General features: G+C 61.6%; 18 non-coding genes across 18 annotated transcripts; all 18 read right to left on the bottom strand.

Moving 5' to 3' along the window:
* Positions 1-463: 463 nt before the first annotated feature.
* On the bottom strand, positions 464-627 carry LOC142272795 (U1 spliceosomal RNA). The gene has a single exon (XR_012737599.1). It is a non-coding gene; the product is annotated as a U1 spliceosomal RNA (small nuclear RNA).
* A 901-nt stretch (positions 628-1,528) lies between these two features.
* LOC142272794 (U1 spliceosomal RNA) lies at positions 1,529-1,692 on the bottom strand. The gene has a single exon (XR_012737598.1). It is a non-coding gene; the product is annotated as a U1 spliceosomal RNA (small nuclear RNA).
* A 901-nt stretch (positions 1,693-2,593) lies between these two features.
* LOC142272793 (U1 spliceosomal RNA) lies at positions 2,594-2,757 on the bottom strand. The gene has a single exon (XR_012737597.1). It is a non-coding gene; the product is annotated as a U1 spliceosomal RNA (small nuclear RNA).
* Positions 2,758-3,667: 910 nt separating this feature from the next.
* Positions 3,668-3,831, bottom strand: LOC142272792 (U1 spliceosomal RNA). Its single transcript, XR_012737596.1, has one exon. It is a non-coding gene; the product is annotated as a U1 spliceosomal RNA (small nuclear RNA).
* A 910-nt stretch (positions 3,832-4,741) lies between these two features.
* On the bottom strand, positions 4,742-4,905 carry LOC142272791 (U1 spliceosomal RNA). The gene has a single exon (XR_012737595.1). It is a non-coding gene; the product is annotated as a U1 spliceosomal RNA (small nuclear RNA).
* Positions 4,906-5,806: 901 nt separating this feature from the next.
* Positions 5,807-5,970, bottom strand: LOC142272788 (U1 spliceosomal RNA). The gene has a single exon (XR_012737593.1). It is a non-coding gene; the product is annotated as a U1 spliceosomal RNA (small nuclear RNA).
* An 880-nt stretch (positions 5,971-6,850) lies between these two features.
* Positions 6,851-7,014, bottom strand: LOC142272787 (U1 spliceosomal RNA). The gene has a single exon (XR_012737592.1). It is a non-coding gene; the product is annotated as a U1 spliceosomal RNA (small nuclear RNA).
* Positions 7,015-7,919: 905 nt separating this feature from the next.
* LOC142272786 (U1 spliceosomal RNA) lies at positions 7,920-8,083 on the bottom strand. The gene has a single exon (XR_012737591.1). It is a non-coding gene; the product is annotated as a U1 spliceosomal RNA (small nuclear RNA).
* Positions 8,084-8,989: 906 nt separating this feature from the next.
* LOC142272785 (U1 spliceosomal RNA) lies at positions 8,990-9,153 on the bottom strand. The gene has a single exon (XR_012737590.1). It is a non-coding gene; the product is annotated as a U1 spliceosomal RNA (small nuclear RNA).
* A 900-nt stretch (positions 9,154-10,053) lies between these two features.
* LOC142272784 (U1 spliceosomal RNA) lies at positions 10,054-10,217 on the bottom strand. The gene has a single exon (XR_012737589.1). It is a non-coding gene; the product is annotated as a U1 spliceosomal RNA (small nuclear RNA).
* A 901-nt stretch (positions 10,218-11,118) lies between these two features.
* LOC142272783 (U1 spliceosomal RNA) lies at positions 11,119-11,282 on the bottom strand. Its single transcript, XR_012737588.1, has one exon. It is a non-coding gene; the product is annotated as a U1 spliceosomal RNA (small nuclear RNA).
* A 915-nt stretch (positions 11,283-12,197) lies between these two features.
* Positions 12,198-12,361, bottom strand: LOC142272782 (U1 spliceosomal RNA). Its single transcript, XR_012737587.1, has one exon. It is a non-coding gene; the product is annotated as a U1 spliceosomal RNA (small nuclear RNA).
* An 895-nt stretch (positions 12,362-13,256) lies between these two features.
* LOC142272764 (U1 spliceosomal RNA) lies at positions 13,257-13,420 on the bottom strand. Its single transcript, XR_012737570.1, has one exon. It is a non-coding gene; the product is annotated as a U1 spliceosomal RNA (small nuclear RNA).
* A 905-nt stretch (positions 13,421-14,325) lies between these two features.
* LOC142272781 (U1 spliceosomal RNA) lies at positions 14,326-14,489 on the bottom strand. Its single transcript, XR_012737586.1, has one exon. It is a non-coding gene; the product is annotated as a U1 spliceosomal RNA (small nuclear RNA).
* A 911-nt stretch (positions 14,490-15,400) lies between these two features.
* Positions 15,401-15,564, bottom strand: LOC142272780 (U1 spliceosomal RNA). Its single transcript, XR_012737585.1, has one exon. It is a non-coding gene; the product is annotated as a U1 spliceosomal RNA (small nuclear RNA).
* A 905-nt stretch (positions 15,565-16,469) lies between these two features.
* On the bottom strand, positions 16,470-16,633 carry LOC142272779 (U1 spliceosomal RNA). Its single transcript, XR_012737584.1, has one exon. It is a non-coding gene; the product is annotated as a U1 spliceosomal RNA (small nuclear RNA).
* A 946-nt stretch (positions 16,634-17,579) lies between these two features.
* On the bottom strand, positions 17,580-17,743 carry LOC142272776 (U1 spliceosomal RNA). The gene has a single exon (XR_012737582.1). It is a non-coding gene; the product is annotated as a U1 spliceosomal RNA (small nuclear RNA).
* Positions 17,744-18,618: 875 nt separating this feature from the next.
* On the bottom strand, positions 18,619-18,782 carry LOC142272775 (U1 spliceosomal RNA). The gene has a single exon (XR_012737581.1). It is a non-coding gene; the product is annotated as a U1 spliceosomal RNA (small nuclear RNA).
* Positions 18,783-19,158: the final 376 nt, after the last annotated feature.

Raw genomic sequence — 19,158 nt, 5'->3', positions numbered from 1 at the left:
TACAAAGCTCCCCTCCCGGCTGAACCAAAGGCCAATTCCTGTCACTACACCAGCGGAGGCATCCACAGCCAGCGGGCCCAGGGGGAACTCGGCCGGTGTGTCCAAAGCAGCCAAGCAAAGATATCAGGACGCCAAATCAAGAGTTAAGGGTTTAAACGGAGAGAGGAAAACGAAAAAACAAAGACCAAGGAAGGAACCCCCCCCTCCCCTCCCCTCCCCTCCCCTCCCCTCCCCTCCTCTCTTTTAAAAAAGGCTCACAACAAATCCCAGATACCAAAAGCCAGCAGCAAAGCGAGCGGCTTCCCTTTGGCAGCTTCTAGATGGGGCCACAAGGGGGCACCAACAGGCTGTGCTTGCTTGAGAGTCCCTCGCAGCAGGCAGCAAAAGGAGACTCGCACACCTGTTGGCTCGTGGAGCCCCCCAAGCAGCAGCGTGTATCTGTCTATCTTTGACCAGAGCAAATCAGGGGAAAGCGCGAACGCAGTCCCCCACTACCACAAATTATGCAGTCGAGTTTCCCGCATTTGGGGAAATCGCAGGGGTCAGCACACCCGGAGTGCAATGGATGAGCCTCACCCTGGGAGAACCACCTTAGTGATCATGGTATCTCCCCTGCCAGGTAAGTATGAGTTGGGAGCGCGCCGGCTCGACGGGCGCCCCTCCGGCGCAGGCCCGCTACATCGCGGAGTCTCGGGCGGTGGGGTGAGGCGGGATCCGGGGCCAAAGCCAGGCGTTCCTTCGAGAGGGTGCCACCGAGGCCAGCAGCCTGGGAGCCGGCTACACCCCTTCCATCCCCCCCATGGCAGGCCAAGCTCAAGGCGAAGGCCGTCGTCCAAGATGCACAGCAAGCCAGAGTCATTTGCATAGCGGGGCGGCGGCTTCGGAGCCCAACGTGCGTTCGACGCCTGTAAACAGGCAGAAGGCTGCAGCTCCGGCTGCTCGCTCAGGGCGGCAGGAAGAGGCCCGGCGTCGGAGGCTCAACGTCGGCAGCCCCACCAGGCGGCCGCAAAAAAGGGCCCGGCCGTGCACTTCCTGCTGCTGCAGCCGCAAGTGCCATCTTTGGAGCGTGCCCGCTGGCGCTCGCTACAAAGCTCCCCTCCCGGCTGAACCAAAGGCCAATTCCTGTCACTACACCAGCGGAGGCATCCACAGCCAGCGGGCCCAGGGGGAACTCGGCCGGTGTGTCCAAAGCAGCCAAGCAAAGATATCAGGACGCCAAATCAAGAGTTAAGGGTTTAAACGGAGAGAGGAAAACGAAAAAACAAAGACCAAGGAAGGAACCCCCCCCCTCCCCTCCCCTCCTCTCTTTTAAAAAAGGCTCACAACAAATCCCAGATACCAAAAGCCAGCAGCAAAGCGAGCGGCTTCCCTTTGGCAGCTTCTAGATGGGGCCACAAGGGGGCACCAACAGGCTGTGCTTGCTTGAGAGTCCCTCGCAGCAGGCAGCAAAAGGAGACTCGCACACCTGTTGGCTCGTGGAGCCCCCCAAGCAGCAGCGTGTATCTGTCTATCTTTGACCAGAGCAAATCAGGGGAAAGCGCGAACGCAGTCCCCCACTACCACAAATTATGCAGTCGAGTTTCCCGCATTTGGGGAAATCGCAGGGGTCAGCACACCCGGAGTGCAATGGATGAGCCTCACCCTGGGAGAACCACCTTAGTGATCATGGTATCTCCCCTGCCAGGTAAGTATGAGTTGGGAGCGCGCCGGCTCGACGGGCGCCCCTCCGGCGCAGGCCCGCTACATCGCGGAGTCTCCGGCGGTGGGGTGAGGCGGGATCCGGGGCCAAAGCCAGGCGTTCCTTCGAGAGGGTGCCACCGAGGCCAGCAGCCTGGGAGCCGGCTACACCCCTTCCATCCCCCCCATGGCAGGCCAAGCTCAAGGCGAAGGCCGTCGTCCAAGATGCACAGCAAGCCAGAGTCATTTGCATAGCGGGGCGGCGGCTTCGGAGCCCAACGTGCGTTCGACGCCTGTAAACAGGCAGAAGGCTGCAGCTCCGGCTGCTCGCTCAGGGCGGCAGGAAGAGGCCCGGCGTCGGAGGCTCAACGTCGGCAGCCCCACCAGGCGGCCGCAAAAAAGGGCCCGGCCGTGCACTTCCTGCTGCTGCAGCCGCAAGTGCCATCTTTGGAGCGTGCCCGCTGGCGCTCGCTACAAAGCTCCCCTCCCGGCTGAACCAAAGGCCAATTCCTGTCACTACACCAGCGGAGGCATCCACAGCCAGCGGGCCCAGGGGGAACTCGGCCGGTGTGTCCAAAGCAGCCAAGCAAAGATATCAGGACGCCAAATCAAGAGTTAAGGGTTTAAACGGAGAGAGGAAAACGAAAAAACAAAGACCAAGGAAGGAACCCCCCCCCTCCCCTCCCCTCCTCTCTTTTAAAAAAGGCTCACAACAAATCCCAGATACCAAAAGCCAGCAGCAAAGCGAGCGGCTTCCCTTTGGCAGCTTCTAGATGGGGCCACAAGGGGGCACCAACAGGCTGTGCTTGCTTGAGAGTCCCTCGCAGCAGGCAGCAAAAGGAGACTCGCACACCTGTTGGCTCGTGGAGCCCCCCAAGCAGCAGCGTGTATCTGTCTATCTTTGACCAGAGCAAATCAGGGGAAAGCGCGAACGCAGTCCCCCACTACCACAAATTATGCAGTCGAGTTTCCCGCATTTGGGGAAATCGCAGGGGTCAGCACACCCGGAGTGCAATGGATGAGCCTCACCCTGGGAGAACCACCTTAGTGATCATGGTATCTCCCCTGCCAGGTAAGTATGAGTTGGGAGCGCGCCGGCTCGACGGGCGCCCCTCCGGCGCAGGCCCGCTACATCGCGGAGTCTCCGGCGGTGGGGTGAGGCGGGATCCGGGGCCAAAGCCAGGCGTTCCTTCGAGAGGGTGCCACCGAGGCCAGCAGCCTGGGAGCCGGCTACACCCCTTCCATCCCCCCCATGGCAGGCCAAGCTCAAGGCGAAGGCCGTCGTCCAAGATGCACAGCAAGCCAGAGTCATTTGCATAGCGGGGCGGCGGCTTCGGAGCCCAACGTGCGTTCGACGCCTGTAAACAGGCAGAAGGCTGCAGCTCCGGCTGCTCGCTCAGGGCGGCAGGAAGAGGCCCGGCGTCGGAGGCTCAACGTCGGCAGCCCCACCAGGCGGCCGCAAAAAAGGGCCCGGCCGTGCACTTCCTGCTGCTGCAGCCGCAAGTGCCATCTTTGGAGCGTGCCCGCTGGCGCTCGCTACAAAGCTCCCCTCCCGGCTGAACCAAAGGCCAATTCCTGTCACTACACCAGCGGAGGCATCCACAGCCAGCGGGCCCAGGGGGAACTCGGCCGGTGTGTCCAAAGCAGCCAAGCAAAGATATCAGGACGCCAAATCAAGAGTTAAGGGTTTAAACGGAGAGAGGAAAACGAAAAAACAAAGACCAAGGAAGGAACCCCCCCCTCCCCTCCCCTCCCCTCCCCTCCTCTCTTTTAAAAAAGGCTCACAACAAATCCCAGATACCAAAAGCCAGCAGCAAAGCGAGCGGCTTCCCTTTGGCAGCTTCTAGATGGGGCCACAAGGGGGCACCAACAGGCTGTGCTTGCTTGAGAGTCCCTCGCAGCAGGCAGCAAAAGGAGACTCGCACACCTGTTGGCTCGTGGAGCCCCCCAAGCAGCAGCGTGTATCTGTCTATCTTTGACCAGAGCAAATCAGGGGAAAGCGCGAACGCAGTCCCCCACTACCACAAATTATGCAGTCGAGTTTCCCGCATTTGGGGAAATCGCAGGGGTCAGCACACCCGGAGTGCAATGGATGAGCCTCACCCTGGGAGAACCACCTTAGTGATCATGGTATCTCCCCTGCCAGGTAAGTATGAGTTGGGAGCGCGCCGGCTCGACGGGCGCCCCTCCGGCGCAGGCCCGCTACATCGCGGAGTCTCGGGCGGTGGGGTGAGGCGGGATCCGGGGCCAAAGCCAGGCGTTCCTTCGAGAGGGTGCCACCGAGGCCAGCAGCCTGGGAGCCGGCTACACCCCTTCCATCCCCCCCATGGCAGGCCAAGCTCAAGGCGAAGGCCGTCGTCCAAGATGCACAGCAAGCCAGAGTCATTTGCATAGCGGGGCGGCGGCTTCGGAGCCCAACGTGCGTTCGACGCCTGTAAACAGGCAGAAGGCTGCAGCTCCGGCTGCTCGCTCAGGGCGGCAGGAAGAGGCCCGGCGTCGGAGGCTCAACGTCGGCAGCCCCACCAGGCGGCCGCAAAAAAGGGCCCGGCCGTGCACTTCCTGCTGCTGCAGCCGCAAGTGCCATCTTTGGAGCGTGCCCGCTGGCGCTCGCTACAAAGCTCCCCTCCCGGCTGAACCAAAGGCCAATTCCTGTCACTACACCAGCGGAGGCATCCACAGCCAGCGGGCCCAGGGGGAACTCGGCCGGTGTGTCCAAAGCAGCCAAGCAAAGATATCAGGACGCCAAATCAAGAGTTAAGGGTTTAAACGGAGAGAGGAAAACGAAAAAACAAAGACCAAGGAAGGAACCCCCCCCTCCCCTCCCCTCCCCTCCCCTCCTCTCTTTTAAAAAAGGCTCACAACAAATCCCAGATACCAAAAGCCAGCAGCAAAGCGAGCGGCTTCCCTTTGGCAGCTTCTAGATGGGGCCACAAGGGGGCACCAACAGGCTGTGCTTGCTTGAGAGTCCCTCGCAGCAGGCAGCAAAAGGAGACTCGCACACCTGTTGGCTCGTGGAGCCCCCCAAGCAGCAGCGTGTATCTGTCTATCTTTGACCAGAGCAAATCAGGGGAAAGCGCGAACGCAGTCCCCCACTACCACAAATTATGCAGTCGAGTTTCCCGCATTTGGGGAAATCGCAGGGGTCAGCACACCCGGAGTGCAATGGATGAGCCTCACCCTGGGAGAACCACCTTAGTGATCATGGTATCTCCCCTGCCAGGTAAGTATGAGTTGGGAGCGCGCCGGCTCGACGGGCGCCCCTCCGGCGCAGGCCCGCTACATCGCGGAGTCTCGGGCGGTGGGGTGAGGCGGGATCCGGGGCCAAAGCCAGGCGTTCCTTCGAGAGGGTGCCACCGAGGCCAGCAGCCTGGGAGCCGGCTACACCCCTTCCATCCCCCCCATGGCAGGCCAAGCTCAAGGCGAAGGCCGTCGTCCAAGATGCACAGCAAGCCAGAGTCATTTGCATAGCGGGGCGGCGGCTTCGGAGCCCAACGTGCGTTCGACGCCTGTAAACAGGCAGAAGGCTGCAGCTCCGGCTGCTCGCTCAGGGCGGCAGGAAGAGGCCCGGCGTCGGAGGCTCAACGTCGGCAGCCCCACCAGGCGGCCGCAAAAAAGGGCCCGGCCGTGCACTTCCTGCTGCTGCAGCCGCAAGTGCCATCTTTGGAGCGTGCCCGCTGGCGCTCGCTACAAAGCTCCCCTCCCGGCTGAACCAAAGGCCAATTCCTGTCACTACACCAGCGGAGGCATCCACAGCCAGCGGGCCCAGGGGGAACTCGGCCGGTGTGTCCAAAGCAGCCAAGCAAAGATATCAGGACGCCAAATCAAGAGTTAAGGGTTTAAACGGAGAGAGGAAAACGAAAAAACAAAGACCAAGGAAGGAACCCCCCCCCTCCCCTCCCCTCCTCTCTTTTAAAAAAGGCTCACAACAAATCCCAGATACCAAAAGCCAGCAGCAAAGCGAGCGGCTTCCCTTTGGCAGCTTCTAGATGGGGCCACAAGGGGGCACCAACAGGCTGTGCTTGCTTGAGAGTCCCTCGCAGCAGGCAGCAAAAGGAGACTCGCACACCTGTTGGCTCGTGGAGCCCCCCAAGCAGCAGCGTGTATCTGTCTATCTTTGACCAGAGCAAATCAGGGGAAAGCGCGAACGCAGTCCCCCACTACCACAAATTATGCAGTCGAGTTTCCCGCATTTGGGGAAATCGCAGGGGTCAGCACACCCGGAGTGCAATGGATGAGCCTCACCCTGGGAGAACCACCTTAGTGATCATGGTATCTCCCCTGCCAGGTAAGTATGAGTTGGGAGCGCGCCGGCTCGACGGGCGCCCCTCCGGCGCAGGCCCGCTACATCGCGGAGTCTCCGGCGGTGGGGTGAGGCGGGATCCGGGGCCAAAGCCAGGCGTTCCTTCGAGAGGGTGCCACCGAGGCCAGCAGCCTGGGAGCCGGCTACACCCCTTCCATCCCCCCCATGGCAGGCCAAGCTCAAGGCGAAGGCCGTCGTCCAAGATGCACAGCAAGCCAGAGTCATTTGCATAGCGGGGCGGCGGCTTCGGAGCCCAACGTGCGTTCGACGCCTGTAAACAGGCAGAAGGCTGCAGCTCCGGCTGCTCGCTCAGGGCGGCAGGAAGAGGCCCGGCGTCGGAGGCTCAACGTCGGCAGCCCCACCAGGCGGCCGCAAAAAAGGGCCCGGCCGTGCACTTCCTGCTGCTGCAGCCGCAAGTGCCATCTTTGGAGCGTGCCCGCTGGCGCTCGCTACAAAGCTCCCCTCCCGGCTGAACCAAAGGCCAATTCCTGTCACTACACCAGCGGAGGCATCCACAGCCAGCGGGCCCAGGGGGAACTCGGCCGGTGTGTCCAAAGCAGCCAAGCAAAGATATCAGGACGCCAAATCAAGAGTTAAGGGTTTAAACGGAGAGAGGAAAACGAAAAAACAAAGACCAAGGAAGGAACCCCCCCCCTCCCCTCCCCTCCCCTCCTCTCTTTTAAAAAAGGCTCACAACAAATCCCAGATACCAAAAGCCAGCAGCAAAGCGAGCGGCTTCCCTTTGGCAGCTTCTAGATGGGGCCACAAGGGGGCACCAACAGGCTGTGCTTGCTTGAGAGTCCCTCGCAGCAGGCAGCAAAAGGAGCCCCCCAAGCAGCAGCGTGTATCTGTCTATCTTTGACCAGAGCAAATCAGGGGAAAGCGCGAACGCAGTCCCCCACTACCACAAATTATGCAGTCGAGTTTCCCGCATTTGGGGAAATCGCAGGGGTCAGCACACCCGGAGTGCAATGGATGAGCCTCACCCTGGGAGAACCACCTTAGTGATCATGGTATCTCCCCTGCCAGGTAAGTATGAGTTGGGAGCGCGCCGGCTCGACGGGCGCCCCTCCGGCGCAGGCCCGCTACATCGCGGAGTCTCGGGCGGTGGGGTGAGGCGGGATCCGGGGCCAAAGCCAGGCGTTCCTTCGAGAGGGTGCCACCGAGGCCAGCAGCCTGGGAGCCGGCTACACCCCTTCCATCCCCCCCATGGCAGGCCAAGCTCAAGGCGAAGGCCGTCGTCCAAGATGCACAGCAAGCCAGAGTCATTTGCATAGCGGGGCGGCGGCTTCGGAGCCCAACGTGCGTTCGACGCCTGTAAACAGGCAGAAGGCTGCAGCTCCGGCTGCTCGCTCAGGGCGGCAGGAAGAGGCCCGGCGTCGGAGGCTCAACGTCGGCAGCCCCACCAGGCGGCCGCAAAAAAGGGCCCGGCCGTGCACTTCCTGCTGCTGCAGCCGCAAGTGCCATCTTTGGAGCGTGCCCGCTGGCGCTCGCTACAAAGCTCCCCTCCCGGCTGAACCAAAGGCCAATTCCTGTCACTACACCAGCGGAGGCATCCACAGCCAGCGGGCCCAGGGGGAACTCGGCCGGTGTGTCCAAAGCAGCCAAGCAAAGATATCAGGACGCCAAATCAAGAGTTAAGGGTTTAAACGGAGAGAGGAAAACGAAAAAACAAAGACCAAGGAAGGAACCCCCCCCTCCCCTCCCCTCCCCTCCTCTCTTTTAAAAAAGGCTCACAACAAATCCCAGATACCAAAAGCCAGCAGCAAAGCGAGCGGCTTCCCTTTGGCAGCTTCTAGATGGGGCCACAAGGGGGCACCAACAGGCTGTGCTTGCTTGAGAGTCCCTCGCAGCAGGCAGCAAAAGGAAACTCGCACACCTGTTGGCTCGTGGAGCCCCCCAAGCAGCAGCGTGTATCTGTCTATCTTTGACCAGAGCAAATCAGGGGAAAGCGCGAACGCAGTCCCCCACTACCACAAATTATGCAGTCGAGTTTCCCGCATTTGGGGAAATCGCAGGGGTCAGCACACCCGGAGTGCAATGGATGAGCCTCACCCTGGGAGAACCACCTTAGTGATCATGGTATCTCCCCTGCCAGGTAAGTATGAGTTGGGAGCGCGCCGGCTCGACGGGCGCCCCTCCGGCGCAGGCCCGCTACATCGCAGAGTCTCGGGCGGTGGGGTGAGGCGGGATCCGGGGCCAAAGCCAGGCGTTCCTTCGAGAGGGTGCCACCGAGGCCAGCAGCCTGGGAGCCGGCTACACCCCTTCCATCCCCCCCATGGCAGGCCAAGCTCAAGGCGAAGGCCGTCGTCCAAGATGCACAGCAAGCCAGAGTCATTTGCATAGCGGGGCGGCGGCTTCGGAGCCCAACGTGCGTTCGACGCCTGTAAACAGGCAGAAGGCTGCAGCTCCGGCTGCTCGCTCAGGGCGGCAGGAAGAGGCCCGGCGTCGGAGGCTCAACGTCGGCAGCCCCACCAGGCGGCCGCAAAAAAGGGCCCGGCCGTGCACTTCCTGCTGCTGCAGCCGCAAGTGCCATCTTTGGAGCGTGCCCGCTGGCGCTCGCTACAAAGCTCCCCTCCCGGCTGAACCAAAGGCCAATTCCTGTCACTACACCAGCGGAGGCATCCACAGCCAGCGGGCCCAGGGGGAACTCGGCCGGTGTGTCCAAAGCAGCCAAGCAAAGATATCAGGACGCCAAATCAAGAGTTAAGGGTTTAAACGGAGAGAGGAAAACGAAAAAACAAAGACCAAGGAAGGAACCCCCCCCCTCCCCTCCCCTCCCCTCCTCTCTTTTAAAAAAGGCTCACAACAAATCCCAGATACCAAAAGCCAGCAGCAAAGCGAGCGGCTTCCCTTTGGCAGCTTCTAGATGGGGCCACAAGGGGGCACCAACAGGCTGTGCTTGCTTGAGAGTCCCTCGCAGCAGGCAGCAAAAGGAGACTCGCACACCTGTTGGCTCGTGGAGCCCCCCAAGCAGCAGCGTGTATCTGTCTATCTTTGACCAGAGCAAATCAGGGGAAAGCGCGAACGCAGTCCCCCACTACCACAAATTATGCAGTCGAGTTTCCCGCATTTGGGGAAATCGCAGGGGTCAGCACACCCGGAGTGCAATGGATGAGCCTCACCCTGGGAGAACCACCTTAGTGATCATGGTATCTCCCCTGCCAGGTAAGTATGAGTTGGGAGCGCGCCGGCTCGACGGGCGCCCCTCCGGCGCAGGCCCGCTACATCGCGGAGTCTCCGGCGGTGGGGTGAGGCGGGATCCGGGGCCAAAGCCAGGCGTTCCTTCGAGAGGGTGCCACCGAGGCCAGCAGCCTGGGAGCCGGCTACACCCCTTCCATCCCCCCCATGGCAGGCCAAGCTCAAGGCGAAGGCCGTCGTCCAAGATGCACAGCAAGCCAGAGTCATTTGCATAGCGGGGCGGCGGCTTCGGAGCCCAACGTGCGTTCGACGCCTGTAAACAGGCAGAAGGCTGCAGCTCCGGCTGCTCGCTCAGGGCGGCAGGAAGAGGCCCGGCGTCGGAGGCTCAACGTCGGCAGCCCCACCAGGCGGCCGCAAAAAAGGGCCCGGCCGTGCACTTCCTGCTGCTGCAGCCGCAAGTGCCATCTTTGGAGCGTGCCCGCTGGCGCTCGCTACAAAGCTCCCCTCCCGGCTGAACCAAAGGCCAATTCCTGTCACTACACCAGCGGAGGCATCCACAGCCAGCGGGCCCAGGGGGAACTCGGCCGGTGTGTCCAAAGCAGCCAAGCAAAGATATCAGGACGCCAAATCAAGAGTTAAGGGTTTAAACGGAGAGAGGAAAACGAAAAAACAAAGACCAAGGAAGGAACCCCCCCCTCCCCTCCCCTCCTCTCTTTTAAAAAAGGCTCACAACAAATCCCAGATACCAAAAGCCAGCAGCAAAGCGAGCGGCTTCCCTTTGGCAGCTTCTAGATGGGGCCACAAGGGGGCACCAACAGGCTGTGCTTGCTTGAGAGTCCCTCGCAGCAGGCAGCAAAAGGAGACTCGCACACCTGTTGGCTCGTGGAGCCCCCCAAGCAGCAGCGTGTATCTGTCTATCTTTGACCAGAGCAAATCAGGGGAAAGCGCGAACGCAGTCCCCCACTACCACAAATTATGCAGTCGAGTTTCCCGCATTTGGGGAAATCGCAGGGGTCAGCACACCCGGAGTGCAATGGATGAGCCTCACCCTGGGAGAACCACCTTAGTGATCATGGTATCTCCCCTGCCAGGTAAGTATGAGTTGGGAGCGCGCCGGCTCGACGGGCGCCCCTCCGGCGCAGGCCCGCTACATCGCGGAGTCTCGGGCGGTGGGGTGAGGCGGGATCCGGGGCCAAAGCCAGGCGTTCCTTCGAGAGGGTGCCACCGAGGCCAGCAGCCTGGGAGCCGGCTACACCCCTTCCATCCCCCCAATGGCAGGCCAAGCTCAAGGCGAAGGCCGTCGTCCAAGATGCACAGCAAGCCAGAGTCATTTGCATAGCGGGGCGGCGGCTTCGGAGCCCAACGTGCGTTCGACGCCTGTAAACAGGCAGAAGGCTGCAGCTCCGGCTGCTCGCTCAGGGCGGCAGGAAGAGGCCCGGCGTCGGAGGCTCAACGTCGGCAGCCCCACCAGGCGGCCGCAAAAAAGGGCCCGGCCGTGCACTTCCTGCTGCTGCAGCCGCAAGTGCCATCTTTGGAGCGTGCCCGCTGGCGCTCGCTACAAAGCTCCCCTCCCGGCTGAACCAAAGGCCAATTCCTGTCACTACACCAGCGGAGGCATCCACAGCCAGCGGGCCCAGGGGGAACTCGGCCGGTGTGTCCAAAGCAGCCAAGCAAAGATATCAGGACGCCAAATCAAGAGTTAAGGGTTTAAACGGAGAGAGGAAAACGAAAAAACAAAGACCAAGGAAGGAACCCCCCCCCTCCCCTCCCCTCCTCTCTTTTAAAAAAGGCTCACAACAAATCCCAGATACCAAAAGCCAGCAGCAAAGCGAGCGGCTTCCCTTTGGCAGCTTCTAGATGGGGCCACAAGGGGGCACCAACAGGCTGTGCTTGCTTGAGAGTCCCTCGCAGCAGGCAGCAAAAGGAGACTCGCACACCTGTTGGCTCGTGGAGCCCCCCAAGCAGCAGCGTGTATCTGTCTATCTTTGACCAGAGCAAATCAGGGGAAAGCGCGAACGCAGTCCCCCACTACCACAAATTATGCAGTCGAGTTTCCCGCATTTGGGGAAATCGCAGGGGTCAGCACACCCGGAGTGCAATGGATGAGCCTCACCCTGGGAGAACCACCTTAGTGATCATGGTATCTCCCCTGCCAGGTAAGTATGAGTTGGGAGCGCGCCGGCTCGACGGGCGCCCCTCCGGCGCAGGCCCGCTACATCGCGGAGTCTCCGGCGGTGGGGTGAGGCGGGATCCGGGGCCAAAGCCAGGCGTTCCTTCGAGAGGGTGCCACCGAGGCCAGCAGCCTGGGAGCCGGCTACACCCCTTCCATCCCCCCCATGGCAGGCCAAGCTCAAGGCGAAGGCCGTCGTCCAAGATGCACAGCAAGCCAGAGTCATTTGCATAGCGGGGCGGCGGCTTCGGAGCCCAACGTGCGTTCGACGCCTGTAAACAGGCAGAAGGCTGCAGCTCCGGCTGCTCGCTCAGGGCGGCAGGAAGAGGCCCGGCGTCGGAGGCTCAACGTCGGCAGCCCCACCAGGCGGCCGCAAAAAAGGGCCCGGCCGTGCACTTCCTGCTGCTGCAGCCGCAAGTGCCATCTTTGGAGCGTGCCCGCTGGCGCTCGCTACAAAGCTCCCCTCCCGGCTGAACCAAAGGCCAATTCCTGTCACTACACCAGCGGAGGCATCCACAGCCAGCGGGCCCAGGGGGAACTCGGCCGGTGTGTCCAAAGCAGCCAAGCAAAGATATCAGGACGCCAAATCAAGAGTTAAGGGTTTAAACGGAGAGAGGAAAACGAAAAAACAAAGACCAAGGAAGGAACCCCCCCCTCCCCTCCCCTCCCCTCCCCTCCCCTCCTCTCTTTTAAAAAAGGCTCACAACAAATCCCAGATACCAAAAGCCAGCAGCAAAGCGAGCGGCTTCCCTTTGGCAGCTTCTAGATGGGGCCACAAGGGGGCACCAACAGGCTGTGCTTGCTTGAGAGTCCCTCGCAGCAGGCAGCAAAAGGAGACTCGCACACCTGTTGGCTCGTGGAGCCCCCCAAGCAGCAGCGTGTATCTGTCTATCTTTGACCAGAGCAAATCAGGGGAAAGCGCGAACGCAGTCCCCCACTACCACAAATTATGCAGTCGAGTTTCCCGCATTTGGGGAAATCGCAGGGGTCAGCACACCCGGAGTGCAATGGATGAGCCTCACCCTGGGAGAACCACCTTAGTGATCATGGTATCTCCCCTGCCAGGTAAGTATGAGTTGGGAGCGCGCCGGCTCGACGGGCGCCCCTCCGGCGCAGGCCCGCTACATCGCGGAGTCTCGGGCGGTGGGGTGAGGCGGGATCCGGGGCCAAAGCCAGGCGTTCCTTCGAGAGGGTGCCACCGAGGCCAGCAGCCTGGGAGCCGGCTACACCCCTTCCATCCCCCCCATGGCAGGCCAAGCTCAAGGCGAAGGCCGTCGTCCAAGATGCACAGCAAGCCAGAGTCATTTGCATAGCGGGGCGGCGGCTTCGGAGCCCAACGTGCGTTCGACGCCTGTAAACAGGCAGAAGGCTGCAGCTCCGGCTGCTCGCTCAGGGCGGCAGGAAGAGGCCCGGCGTCGGAGGCTCAACGTCGGCAGCCCCACCAGGCGGCCGCAAAAAAGGGCCCGGCCGTGCACTTCCTGCTGCTGCAGCCGCAAGTGCCATCTTTGGAGCGTGCCCGCTGGCGCTCGCTACAAAGCTCCCCTCCCGGCTGAACCAAAGGCCAATTCCTGTCACTACACCAGCGGAGGCATCCACAGCCAGCGGGCCCAGGGGGAACTCGGCCGGTGTGTCCAAAGCAGCCAAGCAAAGATATCAGGACGCCAAATCAAGAGTTAAGGGTTTAAACGGAGAGAGGAAAACGAAAAAACAAAGACCAAGGAAGGAACCCCCCCCTCCCCTCCTCTCTTTTAAAAAAGGCTCACAACAAATCCCAGATACCAAAAGCCAGCAGCAAAGCGAGCGGCTTCCCTTTGGCAGCTTCTAGATGGGGCCACAAGGGGGCACCAACAGGCTGTGCTTGCTTGAGAGTCCCTCGCAGCAGGCAGCAAAAGGAGACTCGCACACCTGTTGGCTCGTGGAGCCCCCCAAGCAGCAGCGTGTATCTGTCTATCTTTGACCAGAGCAAATCAGGGGAAAGCGCGAACGCAGTCCCCCACTACCACAAATTATGCAGTTGAGTTTCCCGCATTTGGGGAAATCGCAGGGGTCAGCACACCCGGAGTGCAATGGATGAGCCTCACCCTGGGAGAACCACCTTAGTGATCATGGTATCTCCCCTGCCAGGTAAGTATGAGTTGGGAGCGCGCCGGCTCGACGGGCGCCCCTCCGGCGCAGGCCCGCTACATCGCGGAGTCTCGGGCGGTGGGGTGAGGCGGGATCCGGGGCCAAAGCCAGGCGTTCCTTCGAGAGGGTGCCACCGAGGCCAGCAGCCTGGGAGCCGGCTACACCCCTTCCATCCCCCCCATGGCAGGCCAAGCTCAAGGCGAAGGCCGTCGTCCAAGATGCACAGCAAGCCAGAGTCATTTGCATAGCGGGGCGGCGGCTTCGGAGCCCAACGTGCGTTCGACGCCTGTAAACAGGCAGAAGGCTGCAGCTCCGGCTGCTCGCTCAGGGCGGCAGGAAGAGGCCCGGCGTCGGAGGCTCAACGTCGGCAGCCCCACCAGGCGGCCGCAAAAAAGGGCCCGGCCGTGCACTTCCTGCTGCTGCAGCCGCAAGTGCCATCTTTGGAGCGTGCCCGCTGGCGCTCGCTACAAAGCTCCCCTCCCGGCTGAACCAAAGGCCAATTCCTGTCACTACACCAGCGGAGGCATCCACAGCCAGCGGGCCCAGGGGGAACTCGGCCGGTGTGTCCAAAGCAGCCAAGCAAAGATATCAGGACGCCAAATCAAGAGTTAAGGGTTTAAACGGAGAGAGGAAAACGAAAAAACAAAGACCAAGGAAGGAACCCCCCCCTCCCCTCCCCTCCCCTCCCCTCTTTTAAAAAAGGCTCACAACAAATCCCAGATACCAAAAGCCAGCAGCAAAGCGAGCGGCTTCCCTTTGGCAGCTTCTAGATGGGGCCACAAGGGGGCACCAACAGGCTGTGCTTGCTTGAGAGTCCCTCGCAGCAGGCAGCAAAAGGAGACTCGCACACCTGTTGGCTCGTGGAGCCCCCCAAGCAGCAGCGTGTATCTGTCTATCTTTGACCAGAGCAAATCAGGGGAAAGCGCGAACGCAGTCCCCCACTACCACAAATTATGCAGTCGAGTTTCCCGCATTTGGGGAAATCGCAGGGGTCAGCACACCCGGAGTGCAATGGATGAGCCTCACCCTGGGAGAACCACCTTAGTGATCATGGTATCTCCCCTGCCAGGTAAGTATGAGTTGGGAGCGCGCCGGCTCGACGGGCGCCCCTCCGGCGCAGGCCCGCTACATCGCGGAGTCTCGGGCGGTGGGGTGAGGCGGGATCCGGGGCCAAAGCCAGGCGTTCCTTCGAGAGGGTGCCACCGAGGCCAGCAGCCTGGGAGCCGGCTACACCCCTTCCATCCCCCCCATGGCAGGCCAAGCTCAAGGCGAAGGCCGTCGTCCAAGATGCACAGCAAGCCAGAGTCATTTGCATAGCGGGGCGGCGGCTTCGGAGCCCAACGTGCTTTCGACGCCTGTAAACAGGCAGAAGGCTGCAGCTCCGGCTGCTCGCTCAGGGCGGCAGGAAGAGGCCCGGCGTCGGAGGCTCAACGTCGGCAGCCCCACCAGGCGGCCGCAAAAAAGGGCCCGGCCGTGCACTTCCTGCTGCTGCAGCCGCAAGTGCCATCTTTGGAGCGTGCCCGCTGGCGCTCGCTACAAAGCTCCCCTCCCGGCTGAACCAAAGGCCAATTCCTGTCACTACACCAGCGGAGGCATCCACAGCCAGCGGGCCCAGGGGGAACTCGGCCGGTGTGTCCAAAGCAGCCAAGCAAAGATATCAGGACGCCAAATCAAGAGTTAAGGGTTTAAACGGAGAGAGGAAAACGAAAAAACAAAGACCAAGGAAGGAACCCCCCCCCTCCCCTCCCCTCCCCTCCCCTCCTCTCTTTTAAAAAAGGCTCACAACAAATCCCAGATACCAAAAGCCAGCAGCAAAGCGAGCGGCTTCCCTTTGGCAGCTTCTAGATGGGGCCACAAGGGGGCACCAACAGGCTGTGCTTGCTTGAGAGTCCCTCGCAGCAGGCAGCAAAAGGAGACTCGCACACCTGTTGGCTCGTGGAGCCCCCCAAGCAGCAGCGTGTATCTGTCTATCTTTGACCAGAGCAAATCAGGGGAAAGCGCGAACGCAGTCCCCCACTACCACAAATTATGCAGTCGAGTTTCCCGCATTTGGGGAAATCGCAGGGGTCAGCACACCCGGAGTGCAATGGATGAGCCTCACCCTGGGAGAACCACCTTAGTGATCATGGTATCTCCCCTGCCAGGTAAGTATGAGTTGGGAGCGCGCCGGCTCGACGGGCGCCCCTCCGGCGCAGGCCCGCTACATCGCGGAGTCTCCGGCGGTGGGGTGAGGCGGGATCCGGGGCCAAAGCCAGGCGTTCCTTCGAGAGGGTGCCACCGAGGCCAGCAGCCTGGGAGCCGGCTACACCCCTTCCATCCCCCCCATGGCAGGCCAAGCTCAAGGCGAAGGCCGTCGTCCAAGATGCACAGCAAGCCAGAGTCATTTGCATAGCGGGGCGGCGGCTTCGGAGCCCAACGTGCGTTCGACGCCTGTAAACAGGCAGAAGGCTGCAGCTCCGGCTGCTCGCTCAGGGCGGCAGGAAGAGGCCCGGCGTCGGAGGCTCAACGTCGGCAGCCCCACCAGGCGGCCGCAAAAAAGGGCCCGGCCGTGCACTTCCTGCTGCTGCAGCCGCAAGTGCCATCTTTGGAGCGTGCCCGCTGGCGCTCGCTACAAAGCTCCCCTCCCGGCTGAACCAAAGGCCAATTCCTGTCACTACACCAGCGGAGGCATCCACAGCCAGCGGGCCCAGGGGGAACTCGGCCGGTGTGTCCAAAGCAGCCAAGCAAAGATATCAGGACGCCAAATCAAGAGTTAAGGGTTTAAACGGAGAGAGGAAAACGAAAAAACAAAGACCAAGGAAGGAACCCCCCCCTCCCCTCCCCTCCCCTCCTCTCTTTTAAAAAAGGCTCACAACAAATCCCAGATACCAAAAGCCAGCAGCAAAGCGAGCGGCTTCCCTTTGGCAGCTTCTAGATGGGGCCACAAGGGGGCACCAACAGGCTGTGCTTGCTTGAGAGTCCCTCGCAGCAGGCAGCAAAAGGAGACTCGCACACCTGTTGGCTCGTGGAGCCCCCCAAGCAGCAGCGTGTATCTGTCTATCTTTGACCAGAGCAAATCAGGGGAAAGCGCGAACGCAGTCCCCCACTACCACAAATTATGCAGTCGAGTTTCCCGCATTTGGGGAAATCGCAGGGGTCAGCACACCCGGAGTGCAATGGATGAGCCTCACCCTGGGAGAACCACCTTAGTGATCATGGTATCTCCCCTGCCAGGTAAGTATGAGTTGGGAGCGCGCCGGCTCGACGGGCGCCCCTCCGGCGCAGGCCCGCTACATCGCGGAGTCTCGGGCGGTGGGGTGAGGCGGGATCCGGGGCCAAAGCCAGGCGTTCCTTCGAGAGGGTGCCACCGAGGCCAGCAGCCTGGGAGCCGGCTACACCCCTTCCATCCCCCCCATGGCAGGCCAAGCTCAAGGCGAAGGCCGTCGTCCAAGATGCACAGCAAGCCAGAGTCATTTGCATAGCGGGGCGGCGGCTTCGGAGCCCAACGTGCGTTCGACGCCTGTAAACAGGCAGAAGGCTGCAGCTCCGGCTGCTCGCTCAGGGCGGCAGGAAGAGGCCCGGCGTCGGAGGCTCAACGTCGGCAGCCCCACCAGGCGGCCGCAAAAAAGGGCCCGGCCGTGCACTTCCTGCTGCTGCAGCCGCAAGTGCCATCTTTGGAGCGTGCCCGCTGGCGCTCGCTACAAAGCTCCCCTCCCGGCTGAACCAAAGGCCAATTCCTGTCACTACACCAGCGGAGGCATCCACAGCCAGCGGGCCCAGGGGGAACTCGGCCGGTGTGTCCAAAGCAGCCAAGCAAAGATATCAGGACGCCAAATCAAGAGTTAAGGGTTTAAACGGAGAGAGGAAAACGAAAAAACAAAGACCAAGGAAGGAACCCCCCCCTCCCCCCCTCCCCTCCCCTCCCCTCCCCCCCTCCCCTCCCCTCCCCTCCCCTCCCCTCCTCTCTTTTAAAAAAGGCTCACAACAAATCCCAGATACCAAAAGCCAGCAGCAAAGCGAGCGGCTTCCCTTTGGCAGCTTCTAGATGGGGCCACAAGGGGGCACCAACAGGCTGTGCTTGCTTGAGAGTCCCTCGCAGCAGGCAGCAAAAGGAGACTCGCACACCTGTTGGCTCGTGGAGCCCCCCAAGCAGCAGCGTGTATCTGTCTATCTTTGACCAGAGCAAATCAGGGGAAAGCGCGAACGCAGTCCCCCACTACCACAAATTATGCAGTCGAGTTTCCCGCATTTGGGGAAATCGCAGGGGTCAGCACACCCGGAGTGCAATGGATGAGCCTCACCCTGGGAGAACCACCTTAGTGATCATGGTATCTCCCCTGCCAGGTAAGTATGAGTTGGGAGCGCGCCGGCTCGACGGGCGCCCCTCCGGCGCAGGCCCGCTACATCGCGGAGTCTCCGGCGGTGGGGTGAGGCGGGATCCGGGGCCAAAGCCAGGCGTTCCTTCGAGAGGGTGCCACCGAGGCCAGCAGCCTGGGAGCCGGCTACACCCCTTCCATCCCCCCCATGGCAGGCCAAGCTCAAGGCGAAGGCCGTCGTCCAAGATGCACAGCAAGCCAGAGTCATTTGCATAGCGGGGCGGCGGCTTCGGAGCCCAACGTGCGTTCGACGCCTGTAAACAGGCAGAAGGCTGCAGCTCCGGCTGCTCGCTCAGGGCGGCAGGAAGAGGCCCGGCGTCGGAGGCTCAACGTCGGCAGCCCCACCAGGCGGCCGCAAAAAAGGGCCCGGCCGTGCACTTCCTGCTGCTGCAGCCGCAAGTGCCATCTTTGGAGCGTGCCCGCTGGCGCTCGCTACAAAGCTCCCCTCCCGGCTGAACCAAAGGCCAATTCCTGTCACTACACCAGCGGAGGCATCCACAGCCAGCGGGCCCAGGGGGAACTCGGCCGGTGTGTCCAAAGCAGCCAAGCAAAGATATCAGGACGCCAAATCAAGAGTTAAGGGTTTAAACGGAGAGAGGAAAACGAAAAAACAAAGACCAAGGAAGGAACCCCCCCCCTCCCCTCCCCTCCTCTCTTTTAAAAAAGGCTCACAACAAATCCCAGATACCAAAAGCCAGCAGCAAAGCGAGCGGCTTCCCTTTGGCAGCTTCTAGATGGGGCCACAAGGGGGCACCAACAGGCTGTGCTTGCTTGAGAGTCCCTCGCAGCAGGCAGCAAAAGGAGCCCCCCAAGCAGCAGCGTGTATCTGTCTATCTTTGACCAGAGCAAATCAGGGGAAAGCGCGAACGCAGTCCCCCACTACCACAAATTATGCAGTCGAGTTTCCCGCATTTGGGGAAATCGCAGGGGTCAGCACACCCGGAGTGCAATGGATGAGCCTCACCCTGGGAGAACCACCTTAGTGATCATGGTATCTCCCCTGCCAGGTAAGTATGAGTTGGGAGCGCGCCGGCTCGACGGGCGCCCCTCCGGCGCAGGCCCGCTACATCGCGGAGTCTCGGGCGGTGGGGTGAGGCGGGATCCGGGGCCAAAGCCAGGCGTTCCTTCGAGAGGGTGCCACCGAGGCCAGCAGCCTGGGAGCCGGCTACACCCCTTCCATCCCCCCCCATGGCAGGCCAAGCTCAAGGCGAAGGCCGTCGTCCAAGATGCACAGCAAGCCAGAGTCATTTGCATAGCGGGGCGGCGGCTTCGGAGCCCAACGTGCGTTCGACGCCTGTAAACAGGCAGAAGGCTGCAGCTCCGGCTGCTCGCTCAGGGCGGCAGGAAGAGGCCCGGCGTCGGAGGCTCAACGTCGGCAGCCCCACCAGGCG

Source organism: Anomaloglossus baeobatrachus, unplaced genomic scaffold (assembly GCF_048569485.1).
Source record: "Anomaloglossus baeobatrachus isolate aAnoBae1 unplaced genomic scaffold, aAnoBae1.hap1 Scaffold_3555, whole genome shotgun sequence".
Taxonomy (NCBI): Eukaryota; Metazoa; Chordata; class Amphibia; order Anura; family Aromobatidae; genus Anomaloglossus; species Anomaloglossus baeobatrachus.
The sequence above is the reverse complement of the archived record's forward strand: the minus strand, read 5'-3'. Positions and strand labels throughout refer to the sequence as shown.